General features: G+C 58.4%; 1 long non-coding RNA gene across 8 annotated transcripts in view; it reads left to right on the forward strand.

The window, feature by feature from the left end:
- Positions 1-10,090: 10,090 nt before the first annotated feature.
- Positions 10,091-14,663, forward strand: part of LOC125617289 — a 48,651-nt gene continuing 44,078 nt past the window's right edge. For all 8 annotated transcript variants that reach the window (XR_007348265.1, XR_007348273.1, XR_007348269.1 and 5 more), the window contains exon 1: positions 10,091-10,154. This is a non-coding gene — a long non-coding RNA (uncharacterized LOC125617289). The remainder of the gene's footprint in view (positions 10,155-14,663) is intronic.

A 14,663-nucleotide genomic window follows, 5' to 3' on the forward strand; every position in this document is an offset into this window, starting at 1 on the left:
CGCGGGGGGGGGGGGTGTCACGCAGATCTCTTCCTTTTCCCATCCCATCGGGGTGCCTGGAGGGGTGGATAATGGTGCTCACCTTTTTCATGAAAATAATTGGAGCCCAAAGTGGTTGAGTAATTTCCTATGGATCCACACCAGTGACAAAAGCCAGCGCTTGCTGTGAACTACTAACTGCTTTAACCATCAAACCCACCCCATGGCACCAGGGTCACTGACGCCACCATCTCACAGAAGAGGAATGGAGGCCCGGGCAGGTGACCGGCTACATGTGAGCAGCTCAGAGGTCGGTGCTCTGTGGAGTCTCAGCTGGGACATCATGACCGCCCCCAGGGTGTTGCCAAGAGCTGGCCTGAAGAGCTGCAGCTCTGACCTTGGGCCTGTGCCACCAAAGTCCAACCCGTCCTCCACACAAGCTAAAGAGTTTCCTGCTGAGCTGCGTCTGGAGAAGACCAAAGTTTCTTAATCAATAAAAACAATTTAAACCAGTCATGACCAACAGAGAAACAGAAAGCACGATGCCGTTCACACTAAGCAGCCATAGCTACAGGGACCAAGCAAGTGACATGAAATACCTACAACCTTCATGAATTTAAAATACATAGTAAGACATGAAATCATGCCTACGATATTCATGGATGAGGCAACTTTTCATTGTAAAGAAGTTTATCTCCACTCAATAAATCTACGAATGCAATGCTCTTCCAATAACAATACTAGTGATTGTTTCTAAAATCAAATTATATTGCCTTTTTCAAAGTCTCTTCAACGTGTTCTCAGAAGTGGGTTCACATCACAGGAAGATCTCGCCTCGCACCCGTCAGAATGGCTGTTATCAAAAAGGTGGGCGGTAAAGCCCTGGTGAGGGTGCACAGAGGAGCCCTTGCAGCCGCCGGTGGGAATGGACGTCAGAGCAGCCCGTATGGAGAACGGAAGGGGCTTCTCAGAAACACAGAATGTCGGTCGAGCTTCTCCATGATCCAGCAATCCCCACACCAGGAGAATCAAACTTCCAAGTTCATGGGACAAGAGATACCCAGGACGGAAAAGACAATTTGAAGAAGACAGAAGTGTCAGTGCCCCAGGTACCAAGACAGGTAGAAAGAGACGGAGGGAACCGGGTACCTGGCGGGAGAACTGACCTGCGGAGCAGGGGCCCAAGGCAGGTTTCCAGGTTTGCTTACACACCTCATCAGTGGAGAGAGGAGTGCTTTTAGCTGGTCCTGGGCAGCAGACTCAGTCCATGGACAGCAGTGTGGGTGGACGGAGGGATGGACAGCTGGCTGGAGAGAACCCCAGGAAGGTATTGAAGAGGCAGCAGGAAGGTCTTTAAAGTTTAGGGTGGGAAGGAATTCCTCCCAGGGCCGGGAAAGCAGCCCACTGTGCAAAGACTGCAGGTCTGTTTGGGTGGAGCAGAGACTCCGCAGTGGACCAGGGCACTGCAGGAGGAGGGGACTCCATCTTCTGGGTCCAGCAGAGACTGCCTCCAGGACACACCAGGTAGCTCTTCAGAGAAGGGGAAGAGGCGCTCGAGGACAGTGTGCAGAGAGCACGGGGCAGGAGAGGCCTGGGGCTTGCAGGAGCAGTCGGCAGTGCCGGGCCCTTCCATTACTCACCCGTTGTCTTCCAACACGGAAAAACCTGGTAGGTCGACGGCTGGTACTGGATGGACTAGAAATCCTAGAACAAGGTCGGGGCAGAGCCGTGTGTGGGCCACAGTGGGCAGTACCTGGTGAAGGTCAGGATCAGTGCCCGTGGCTCGGGACTCCCCCAGAAGTGCTCAGGGGACGTAGAGGATGCTCACTGCTGGATGGACAGAATGCCCAGCAGCCCCCGATACTGGCACCAGCGGGGAGAGTAGAGCAGGGCAGGTGGGTGGGGTGGGGCCACTGTGGGCACAGCCTCAGCCACCATCTCACCAACCTGCACCCACCTGGGAGGCCTGCAGAACTCTGGTAGGGTGCTACTGACCTTGCAGTGTCCTTCTCATTCTACGCCATTTGAAATAGCCAGTGTCAGGAGAAGAAGGGGATTTTGCTCAGAGCTGAGGAATGGAGAGGGGAACTCCTGCCCCACAGCCTTCCCGAGAAGATCTGGGGGCTGGCAGGGGCTGTGGAGTGGGCCGTCTACTCTAGGGGCTGGGCTGGCAGCTGGCAGTGGAGAGTGGGGGGCCATAGGCCTCCAACCCTGAGTTCCATGGGCAAGCTGCACCTGCAAACAAGCCGACTGACAGAAGAGACGGTCACTGGGCGGTTCTGGGTGGGGGGGACACCCAGAGAGCCTCAAAGATCAGAGGGAGGCGCTAGCCCAGTGTGAGCTCAGCTTACAATGTCTCTACGTAGGATACACTTTAGAGACACAGGACATAGCTCTCTGGAGGTGGAAAGGATTTGGGGTGGAAAGAGAGCATTAATTGGAAAAATATAAAATGAAATAAACAAGGCATGGGGTTTGCACTGTCCTCTGGTGGCCGCTGTGCACGTCAGATAAGGTTTCTGTGGAGGCACACTGACCAGTCCCCTGGGGTGCTGAGTGCCCACAGACAGACTCCTGGTCCCCATTCTCCGTGGCTGACAGGCCAGCTACGCTCTAGGGTTGGGCTTTGGATCCACACCTGGGGGCTCCCAAATCATTCCTTCTAGTACCTGAGACGGTAGGTACTAACAGTGCTGGTGAGCCGGAGTCCCAGGAGGCCGCTCGGGGAGGGAGTCGGGACGCCCCCTTGTGTTGGCGGAATTCCAACATGGACTTTGGCAGGACTTTGAGCTGGAGGACAGGATCAGAGAGTGGGCCAGAGCACACAGCACATGAGGCTGGGATGCCAGGGAGGGTACTCTGACCCTTCTTCAGGCAGGATGAGCAAGGAGGCACGGACAGCTGTTGGGCAGGGGGATGGTGCGGTTTGCACGCACTTTGGGCTCTGGCGGCTCAGTGAGGACCCCTTCCTGAGGGTGAGGCAGTGGAAGGGCAATGAGAAGGCCCGAGGGTGAGCAGAGGGCGTGAGCAATCAGGTGTGAATGGGGTCTGTGCAGGGCACCTGGGAGCGAGGCCTTGGGACTGAGCGCGGGAGACGCCCCGTGTGCGTCCGGAGCTCAGCGAGGAGAGAGCCTGTTTAAATCTCCTTCCTTCCACAGCTGAGAGGTCCTTTCCCGTAGCCAAATGCTGTGCTGGGGTGAGAGCCTCGCCCAGGAGCGCTCTTGGAGGAGAATGTGGTGTGAATCCACGCTCCAGGCAGAGGAGGGCCCAGGACTGGTTTCTCCCACTAGTCAAACTTGGTGATGTCAGTGGAGCCCTCCCTGGGAACCGCAGCCACCCTCTGACGGGGAGCTGCCAGGGAAGCACCTGGAGGCGGCACCTGGGCGGGTGGCCCATCCACCCAGGGCTTCTGCTGTGCAGGCCAAGTCTGCCCCAGTGGGCGGGCGCCTTGCTGCAGGGTGGCACCTGGTCTGCTCCACCAGGGGAATGTGCTCAAGTGCAGGGCTGCGCGGTCCAGCGGGAAGTCCAGTGGGAGGTCCAGCGGGAGGTCCAGCAGTCCCAAGAGTCCAGACCAGCTGTGGGTCCTGTTGCTGCCAGCCAGGGCCTGATCCCTGATACAGCGCCATGGCTCAGGCCACTCTTGCAAAAGGAGCTGTCAACTGCGTGCGCCTGTGAGACCACGGGGCTCTTTCTGCAGGCCACAGGCTGCATCTCCCTGTACTGTGCATGGAACTGTGGGCTCCCTTCTGACAGGCCGTGTCCTCCAGGGGCCGCAGAAGGAAGAGCCACGCAGACTCGAGAAACTCACTTCTGCACAAGAAGCTCAGCAGCGCCTGGCCCAGCACCTGTCAAGGGAGGGAGCCCCGGCTGCATGGAATGTGCCTTTCTTGGCTGTGACTCGGGGTCCCACTGAGGGGCAGTGTCCTCAGTGTCCTCTGACCTCTTCTCCCCACACTCAGATCTTTTCTGGAAAAGGAGAATGAATGATGTTGACCCAGAGTCTTGTCACGAGTGTCAGGAGAGGGAGAGGCACAGCACGCTGGCGGCTGAGCTGGGTGGAGGGGCAGTTCCTCCTCCTCCTGAAACCAGTCTCGCCTGGCAGAGGGATCAGAGGGGAGAGGCTGCCGCAGGGGAGACCCGCCTGGCTGGAGCCAGAGACATCTGCCCCGCGGCAGGACAGTGGTGAGGGAGATGCTGGCTGGCCGTGAAGCTGCCTGCTACAGTGGTCTCCTGGCCCGGCCCAGCCTGGCACCGGAACCTGAGGCTGCCCCGTGGGTTTGGAAGTTCACCATGATTCCAGGGGGCACCCAGAGGGCAGGCGCAGGGGCCTGACAGGGTGCTGGGGGTGGGTGCAGGGGCTCTTTCCAGATCAGCTGGCTGATTTGCAGAGGCCAGTTGGACTCTGGGTTCTTGATAGGCTCAGGAATCTGCTCTGGGGGCATCAACTCGGCAGAGACCTGGTCATTGGCCCAGGCACTGGCACAAATTCAGGCAGACAGGGAGGCTGGGCTTGCTGCCCTTCATGCACGTTCTGGGTGGGGAGGACACAAAGTTGGGTGATTGGAGGTGACCACACATTCCTGGGATTAAAGCCAGCTCTGGGTTGAGGTGGAGGCTGAGGGCTGGGCCTTCGGGAGTCCAGTGCTCTTGGGGACCAACCCCCAAGTCGTGCTCCCGGGAAGCAGTATTCCTCAGGAGGGGGCCAAGGCACGTAGCTCCTACTGTGGACCAGATACACTGCAAGCAGGGCTTCCAAGACAGCCACGCAGATGTCCCAGAGCCATGCTGGGGCAGAGGGTGGGGTTGGAGGCAGGGGCTCGAGAGCTCCTGGCACAGGTGACGTACCCCCTGCCCCTTTAGCAGAGTGGCCTGGAGCAGGCCATTGCTTCTGGAGCAGTTTCTTTACCTATTAACTGAAGGGTTTCCTGGAGAAACAGCATTGAGAGATGCAGGTGGCAAAATGTTAAGTAGGAAGGTGGTTTCTAGGCCCCTTTGCCCTGGGCTCTCCTGCCAAGACCCTCTCCTTGCACCGAGGCCCCTCACAGTGCGTTGTGCGTCCCATCTGCGGTGGAGCCTTGGAGGAGTTAAAGCTGCCTGACCTTGAGGAGCCCTCAGCCTCAGGCGGGTGAGGTGCACCTAAATCATCCGGAGAGCTGCTCCGTGCTGGCTTGCAAGTCTTCTGCATAATCAGCCCTTGTCCCTGGCCTTCCTGCAGAGCCAGTGCTTTAACCCTTGCAGTGGGGAAGTGCTGCCTGAAGCCTCACCCGGTGCCTGGCAGCCCCTCCTGGCAGCCCACGCTGGCTGGCTCCCGCAGGCTTGGGTGCTACCCGTCCCGTCATGCTGCTCCTCCTTGGCAGGGGGGCCCCCAACAGCTTTGGGGCATTGGGGTTCGCACCCTCTTCTCCACCTGTGTTGGCTTGTCCTGACACCCTCACATCTTCACCTGGAGACACTGTAAAATAAAATCTGCATCTGAGAACCTGCTTGGTGATTCCCGGAATGCCCCTGCACGCAGCTGCTGTCCTGGTGGGTTGTCTTGGTGAGACGCCCCGTGCTAGGTGCCTTCAACAGTTCCTGGCAAACCACCCCCAAGGTAGCCAGTTTGTTTCATTAATTCTGAAAACAGGGTAAGGCCCTTTCAATGTGCCACTTGTGCAAATATATTCAAATGATCATTCAAATGATTTAACACGCAAAGGGTCAGCCTTCCCCGAGTAAATCCTGTTTTTAATGTGCCTGTCTGAGTGATTTCATTAGGTTGCAATGTTAAAGAGAAGTGTATACTGACGCATAACTTATACAAATGTATGCAAATGATGTGCCTGAAAGAGCCCAGAGTGAAATTCCTTGGAGATTCCCCTGAATTCCTCCCTGTGTGGATCAGCTGTTATCATCACAAAGAGCACCAGCAGACAGCAGGGACAGGAGTGCCATTAAGGCTAAAATGGGGGGCGGTGGGAGGGGAGAGCCACGGTGACACCCAGAAAGCTCTTCCAGTTGGAGAGGGTCTCGCCCCGGGCTGGCTGTTGAGCCGACTCCCCCACTGTGCTGGATCTGCAGCAGCTGCCTGCTGCTCAGAATACAAATCAGCTCTCAACTTTTGAACCCCTTTTGGTAGGAAAAGGAAAAATATCACAAAAAGAAGCCAATTCCATGCCGAGTCAAGGGACGGGCTTAATTTCTTTCCAGGGAGGGAGGTTGGGAGAAGGGCCAGGAGAAGCCACCGGGGCTCCGCTCAGACTTGCCCCTCAGGCTGCCGGGGCGTGCCAGTCGGGTGCTGGGCACAGCTCAGGGCTGCTCTCAGCCGTGCCCCACATGGTCCCTCCCCGGGGAGAGCAGCCAGGCTCCATCATCTCTGGCCAAGGACACAAGACAGCGGCTTTCAGGAGCCTCCCTCTACCTTCCTGCTGTCCAACCCCATTCCAGGGCACAGGGACCTTCTGCACCTCCGCCTCCCAGAGCCAGGGGACAGATGGGATCACATGGTGTGAGGTTCAGGAAGGGCACTGCACCAGACGGTTCTGCTGCCCAGACAGGGGCTTCCTGGGAGGAGGGCACTCTTTGGCTTTGGTGCCTCTGTGGTCACCTGGGCTCTGAGTGCAGACGCCTGTTCTGAATGGGAGACACATGTTGTGGGCAGCACTCCTGCTCCCTTCCCTGGGGTCACTGGGCCTCCCAAGGGCTGATGGCCAGTTTGGATGTGCACCTGGTGCCGTCACCCCTTGCCCGTGGTCCCTGCAGTGCCTGTCCTTCGCTGGACACTGCCCTCTCACCCTGGCCACGCTGGGACCTAGTGCTGCTCTTTGAGCTCACGTCTCTGGATATGCACGTCACTTCCTAGACCCAGAGGAGCCGCCAGGTATTGGTGGAGTCGGGGCGCCTGCCCACCTGGGGCCAGGTGCCTGCCCAGGCCTCTCTGCTGTTGCTGGGAACTCCCATCCCTGCTGCAGCACCCACTCCAGCCTCAGACTCAGAACCCCTCCAGAAAGCCTGCCCAGCCCTGGGCTGAGTAAGACTCTGCTCGGGCGCTTCCTTTCTGCCTCTCTCTGGTCTGGCCTTGTCTGCCTCTGTGCTCACCGACCCCAGCCCACAAACCCCACCAGACCAGACATTGCTTCTTTTGTATGTCAACAGTCACACCTGATGGAGAACATAATCAGCATTTGCGATTGTGCCCCTTATCCACGGGCTTACCTTCTAGTGTCTGTTACCCGATGTCAATGGCAGTCTGAAAATATAATGTGGAAAATCCCAGAAATAAGCAATTCCTGAATTTTAAGTGCACATTGATCTGAGAAGTGAGATGGAATCTTGATGTTCCACTCTGTCCTGCTGGGATTGGAGCCTCACCTTGTCCTGAGTTTCCACTCTGTATACACTACCCACCCGTGAGTCAGTAGCTATTCGGTTATCAGAGTAACTGTTGGGGTACTGCAGTTTTCCTGCTAAAACCCACATTTCACTTGAAGCCTGAGGGCAGCCATGCGGGCAATTTGGACATACCACAGAGAAGCTGCAAATGTATCTCAGCTTAATAAGGGAAGGAAAAAGTCATGTGCTGAGGTTGCCAAGATGTACGCTAACGTGTTGCTAGTGTCTTACTGTGGCCCCCTTATAAATGAAACTCCATCACAGTACGTACATGTGGGAAAACCACAGTGTCTCCAGGACTTGGAGTTGCCCTGGTTTGAACACCACTGAGGATTTCAGGGTCTTGGGCTGCATCCCTCCCAGGGGGAGCGAGGCTCTGTATTTGACTCCCACTGTGTGCCCAGTCTTTCTAGATGTGACTTCAGTTCTGCTACAGCCCTCTCCACGGAGCTCTGTGATCTCAGAGCTGGGAACAGCCTTCCTGGGGTTTGAGCCCAGATCTCTTCCTTCACTCTGCAGACATTATTGAGCACCTTCTGCGTACCAGGCACTGTGCTGGCAACTGATTACCCAGTACTGAGCACAACAGGCCTGTTTGGTACTTGGCCTGCTTCCCAGTAGATGCCAAGAGGGGCCTGTGGTTTCTGGCTACCTCCATCGACTGCAGAGGCTCCTGAGGATGTGCCATGTGGACAGAGAAGCTGTCAGACGTGGTGCAGGCGGGCACAGCCTCTTGCCAGCGGACCATGAGGACACTGGCTCAGGAAGACATCGATCACGGGAAGTGACTCAGCTGGGGGAGACTCAGATGTGACTCAGAGAGACTGTCTGTGGACGTCTGGTGAGCTGGGCCAGCAGCTGTCATTGGACGCTGCGTGTGTGTCACATGGAAGCCCCTGGTGCAGGGAGGTGACCTGGGCCACTCCAGAGGCCGAGGGTGGAGACTTGCTGAGCGTCTGCGTGTGCAGGGCACAGCTCCCCTGCAGGTCCTGGGTGGGGGTGATTAAAAACGGTCCTCCCCACCTGGCCTTGGAGGGTGGGGCTCTGTGGTCACCCTGGTAAGTGCCCTGAGTCCCAGCACTGAGTGGAGAGTGGGCAGGCAGGGTGGCAGGGCCAGCCTTCTGGGAGGCCCTCACCTGGTCAACTTGCCCTTCTGGTCCTAGGTGGATGAAGGACATGGACACTCAGGAGGGGTGTGCCGGGAGGCAGTGTCCCCAGAGGAGGCTGCAGGAGGGACAGACGGGGACATGAGACAACATGGCCTGCTGCCCCAGGACTGGAGGCCTTGGAAGAATCTGGCAAGAGGAGGAGCCCTGGCTGGGCTGGCGGCCCCATGGCTGGTGGCAACTGTCCAGGGTGCCGTGAGGTGGTTCCGCCATGGGGCCCAGTGAGAGGAGGACCTCACAGGCAGACACCAGGTGTCTGGAGGAGGCCCTGCTCCCACAGCAGCCCCTGGAAGTGGGCGCACTGGAGATTCCGGGGGACACGTTGTCAAGCTCCCCAGAGCTTGGGCAGGAGCTGACCTGGCCTGGGGGCCACTCTTCCCAGTGCGTCAGTGACTTCCCAGGGACGTGGGCAGTACTCATGCATGCTCTCGGGGTCATTTCCCAGAGAAAGAAGCTGCATTGGCAGCACCGACATTCTAATGAAAGGCCACTCTGTTCTGGGACACCTTCGACAACATCTTCGTGGAGTAAGGCCACAAAGAGATTCTACAGTGATCAAGAGACCCGAGGCCCAGGCCTGGCATGACCTTTGCCTTGCCATGGACGAGCTGAGCACTGGGGACGGGGTCTCTGCAGCTGTGGCATTTGTCACCCCACAACTGGCAGAGCCCCCTCGCAGCCAGTGGCCACAGGCTGTGAGTGCATGGGACACTCAGGGAGCCTGGGGCCCAGTGCGCGCTGTAGTCTGGGCTCCTGATGGTTCAGAGTTCCGGTTGAGCCAGGGGTTGACGTCATCGCTGTGTCCTCGCTGTCTGTGGCTCTGCTGTAACCGGGATGTGGCTGGAGTTCCGGGAGCAGGTGCTGGAAGGCGGGTCCCAGTGTGGTGACGTGAGAGGTGGTGGGCCCTTAAGGGGGGCTTCGTGGGAGGTCAGGACCCTAAGTTAGTTTTCTGGAGAAGGTTTTTGCAAGACGCCCTGGCCTCCTGTCACAGCGGGTGACCTCTCTCACAGGCTCCTGCCACGGTACCGTCTCCATGGGGTGATGCCCTTGCCAGCGCCTGTGCCGTGTTGTTTGGCTTCCCCAGCGGCGGGCTGAACGTGCCTCCTCTTTTGTGAGTCACTGGGCTCCAGGTATCTCACTGTAGTAGTGGAAATGGGCTGGGATCTGACTCCTGGCCCAGCTCCGACTAGTCCTTCTAGTTAGCTGGACCCACTAGACTCTAAAATAAAACCAGAGATTTTATATCAGAGACCTGCCGAGACTCTGAGAAACAGTAACTCTATGCTGAACACATAGTAGGTGTTCAAAAGAGTGGTCACCCATCTCCCTGTCCCAGTTCAAAAGCCTGTCCCCTAAGTTCAAAAGTCTGCAGAGGTGGCTTGGCTGAAACAAGATGGGTCTATCTTTGTGGCAATGTAAGTAATGCAGCTCTGAAGCCAGGTGACCTCTGCAACAGGGCCTGGCTCTGGGCAGGTGAATGGGAGTTTCCGAGCAATTCAACCCAAACAAGATTGGACCGTGACAGCCACTGCGGCTGATACCCCAGAGGCTGCTGCTGATGGCTTCTCCCTTCCAGACGCTGACAACAAGCGAGTGCTCTCCCCGGGGACTCGGAGGAAGACGAGGAGAGGAGCACAGGTGGGAAGCGTGCTGGAGATAAGGTGGGGCAGAGCCTCGAACCTGCACAGCTCAGTGTGCTGCTGGCCCTCTGCCAGGGCTGGACCGGCTCCTTGGAGGGCAGCCCAGCTGCTCCAAGCTGTGAAGCAGCCACCAGGTCTCACCCTTGACGTGGTGGTCGGTGCGGCTGCGCGGTGCGTCTGGGCAGAACCGTGCCTCTGGGGGTCCGCGGAGCGTAGGGCCCTGGAGACGCTGGCTGCTCTGTGGGGCTGGTGACTGCTGTGACTCCCACTTCCTGTTGGCTTTGGTGGGATCCTCCTGCCTTTCATTGTCAGCTCTTGTCCCTGTCTGGAATGTCGTCACCTGTCATCGCTCTCACAGTCCGGTGTCTTTTCCTGGGGTGCAGCCCGGGTCGTCTCTTCTGCAGACAGGACCTGGACCGCCCGAGCCTGCTGCAGCCTCCATGGGTCACTCATTGTGGTTCCCTCTGCATCAGCAGCTTCTTGGTGATGTGTGCTCGCGTGTTCTAGTTCACTTATGTGTCAAGCGTGCCCCGAGCCCCTCTGTGTCCCAGGCCCTGAGGACGCAGGCGTGAACAAGCACCCACGGCTCACAGAGCCCGCCGTGGAGGGAGGCGGAGGAGGAAAGGGTGAGCGAGTGGGCGCCCTCCAGTGCATGGACAGCGAGGAGTGTGGAGGCGGAAGAGCGAGGCCGGGGACGGGAACGTGCTGTGGAAGGTGCCTCAGAGGGTGGCCCTGGAGTGGCGCCTACGCAGCAGCCACTGTGCCGTGCTGGTGCCTGAGGACAGCGGAGGGGCCGCGGCAGGGACGAGCTCTCCTGTGAGGGGCTCAGGGCCAGCCTGACTGCAGGGAAGCTGGAGCCCTGGGGAAGGGGAAGCGGGGGTCCCTGGGAGGCTGGGTCACGGGCAGGTGAGGACCTGAGTTGGCCAGAGAGCCGGCGTGAGCACGGCGCAGGCTCCGTCTTGTTGTATGATGGGTTATTCAGAGCAGTCAACACTCTGGCTTGGTGAAAAAGTGTGATTTTGACTCACACAGTCCTACCCTGGCGCCAGGCTCCTGGGCGCTGCCTCCAGGGGTGCTGCAGGTTCCCAGGTGTGGCCCCCGCCACTGGAGGCTGGGGTACAGGGCCTGAGTTCCTGCAGAGACAAGAGCTGGGGAGGAGAGACGCTCTTAGTGACGCAGGCTCCTGACCCATGGGCAAGGAGTGTCACATGCCCAGGCTGACTGCAAGGGAGGCGGGGAAATGCCCTCGTCCCTGGGCCCATGGCATTGCCTGCCCTAACTCTGTGGCTGTCTGGGGAACAGCAGGGGACAGGACTTGGAAATCAGAGCACCTAAGGTTCCCTCGAGACCAAATGTTGGCCACCATGGGTGCCCTTGGCTGGGCTACAAGGTTGCCAACCTCACTGTTGTGAAGAAGTCGGTGAGTCCCTCTGAGGTTCCCATCAGAGGAACTCAGAGAGTGCCACTGACCTGCCAAAAGACACAGAGCACAAGAGACAGGACCAGGACCCAACTCTCACTCAGCGGCGCTGGCCATCACTTTTACTTCCACCAACACGTCGAGTCAATGGAGGACGTCCACCAGGCAGGACAGGCAGAAAGGCAGATCACAGGGCTGAGAGAGTAGGGCTTGGGAGAAGGAGGCCTCAGGAAGGCCCTGACCTGGCATGGGACTCTGGCAAGACACTCACCTCCTAGAACCTTGGTTTTGTGACATGTTAAATGGGAAAGATAATGTTGGATTAACTCAGCAAAACCAACAGCAATGAAGTCCTTGGGTTTCACAGAGGCACCTCTTGTGCCAGGGGTCCCCGGCTAGTACCCTGCATGGGGCCGCCTTCTCTCTCATGGGGACCGAGGACAGAGGCTTCTGCCCTGTGGTCAGGGGTCCCCGGGTTTCCGGGCCTGCTGGTGGATGGGCAGAAAGGCTGTGTGGAGGAGCCCCGTCCCCCTTCCAAAAGCCCTGCCCAGAATGTAGCCCGTCAGCTCTGTCCATCTGCCATTGGCAGAAATCAGTCACATGACCACTCGGGAGCCAGGGGGACCAGAAACTGTCATCCCTGGTGGGCAGCAACACCGGCCAACCCCCATGAAGGACAGGACACACCGTTCCTGGCAGGCAAGCGGCCACTGCTGCTGTTTCACGGGCCTCTTGCTGCGGTGACTAGAAGACTCGCCCAGCACTACTGCCGAGGAGGGAAGGTGTATTTGGGGCTCACAGTCGCAGAGGTCTCCGTTCAGGATAGTCAGCCCCATTCCTCAGGGCTCAAGGTGAGGCAGGACACCATGGGGGAAGAGTGTGGTGCGGGGAGCAGAAGCAGAGAGAGCTCTCCGTTTGCCAGATACAGATATACACCCAAAGCCACGTCCAGGGCCCCTCCTCAGCTCCCACCCAGTGAATCCCATCCATGGGGATTAATTCACTGATTGGGTTAAGACTCTCACAACCCAACTGCTTCTCCTCTGAACCGTCTCACATTGTCTCACATGAACTTTTGGGGACACCTCATCCAAGCCGTGACACCTGCCACCATCACATCTTGCTGGTGGCTGTGAAGCTCTAGCCTGGCAACGATCGTGAAGCCCGACCAGGGGCCCTCGGCCAGGCAGACGCTGTCACCCAGTTAGGCTCTGAGTCAGCTCCTTCCGTATCCACGGATGCTTCACAACTAAGTTCCCATCTCCTCCAGCCTCGGTTTCCTCTTGTGTGAAAATGGGGAGGGTGATATCTGTTTTAAGGATGAGTTTAGGGATTAAGTACACAACATCTGGAAAGCACCTGCCGTGATCGATGGCTCTGCTCTGGTGGTCAAGGCCCAGGGAGCAGCCGTGCTGGAGCCTGTCCCGTCCTCGGGGGTGGTCAGCATGGTGGTAGGCCCTGTTCAAACCGTGAACTGAGAGGAAGGGCCACTCTTCTGTGTGCTCATGTTTTAGGCACCTTCTGTGTCACTGTGACAAAGGACCAAGGAGGAAAAGTTCGCTTTGGTTCATGGTTTCAGAGCTTCCGTTGGTGATCGGCAGACTCCCGAGAGCTGGGTCTGAGGCGGGGTGGAACCTCAAGGTGGAGGGCATGGTGGAGGGCAGCAGCTCAGGACACCGCAACCAGGAAGCAAGGGCACTCCCCTCGCCAGGGGTAATGTGTCAACCCAGAGGCACGCCCCGGGGACCCTGTCCTGCGCTCGCCTACCGCTTGTCTACAGTTTCCCCCCCCCCCCCCCGTTCATCCATGTCGTGACTCCATCGTGTCCTTGCACCCTCAGACGTGAGCTCTGGGGACACCTCGTATCTAAACCTTAGCATCTCGCTATGATCATGGCCATTCACTTGTGTCCGCCTCAGTTTTCAAATCTCTGATGTGGGAAAGCAACAGAAGCTGGAGGGGGAGATGCTCTTCCCTTCTGCTAACGCGGCAGAGCCCACGGGTTATATTTCTGCCCCAGTCCTCAGGCCTGCAGGATCTCACTGGAATCTGGGCAGAAAAAAATAATAATACAAATGTGTGGTAGATGGAGTTAATTCTGCATGCACAAGGCAGAGCAAAAACAGGGCAGACTCACCTCCTGAAACAGCGCTGTGCCTAATGGGGATTCACTGCTCCTCCCCGTTTCCTCATGCCACAGGATCTCACTGATCCATATGGAGGCCTGGAAGGGAATGCTGATGAGGAGAGTGGGGATGCGCGCCTCTCCTGGTCCTGCTCAGGATGCCAGCCGACTGTGCGTGTGTACCTGTTATCGACCGGCCGGCCGGCACTCATGCTCCATCTGCTGCAGCACTTGGATTTGGAAGCTGGGAAAGGTCTCACTGTTTGTGGTTCTGTGGACCAGGAGGCTGTAGTGTATCCACAGACAATGGATGAACAAATGCCTAATGCCCAGGGACTGCGAGAGCGTCCTGGGGCCAGGTTCTGGATGGCCCTGAGCCTCCCCAGGGTGCTGTGGGTGCTCCGTGTCCTGGCCCTGGGCCTGACCCTCCTGCAGGAGCACCATACCTAGGGCTGGAGGGGGTGGGTTGAACTCAGGCTCCCTGAGTATGGCTCCCCCAGGCGCCTGGCCCATCACTCAGATCAACCATCCCCAGAGCCCTGGGATGCCGCCTCCTTCCACCTCCCCCCATCCTGGGCTCTCCCTCACACACAGGACTGGGGCCAGGGCAGGAGCCCCTGCAAAGGGTTTCCTGCTGCTGCCCCCTGCAGTTTCCCCTTCCACAGTGGCCCTGGGGAGATCACGCTCCTTGAGGAAATCAACACCCACCTGTCCTGCTCTCACCTGTCCTCTGCCCCCGCCCCCCTGCCCCAAGGCTTACAGCTCAGTGAAGGGCAGCCAGCAGCTGGAGGTAGAGGGCCAGAGGCCGCCATGTGTGGCGGGTCCTGACGTGGGGAGGCCCAGCACCTCCAGCACTCGGTGGACAGAGGAGGAGGCTCCCAGGCCAGCGAGTGGAGCTGGGGGGCTGGGAAAACGCATGAGGGGCTGAGGGGGAGAGAGGAGGCAGAGAGGTGCAGAGGGCC

The sequence above is a fragment of the Marmota marmota genome, unplaced genomic scaffold (genome assembly GCF_001458135.2).
Source record: "Marmota marmota marmota unplaced genomic scaffold, marMar, whole genome shotgun sequence".
In the NCBI taxonomy this organism is placed as follows: Eukaryota; Metazoa; Chordata; class Mammalia; order Rodentia; family Sciuridae; genus Marmota; species Marmota marmota.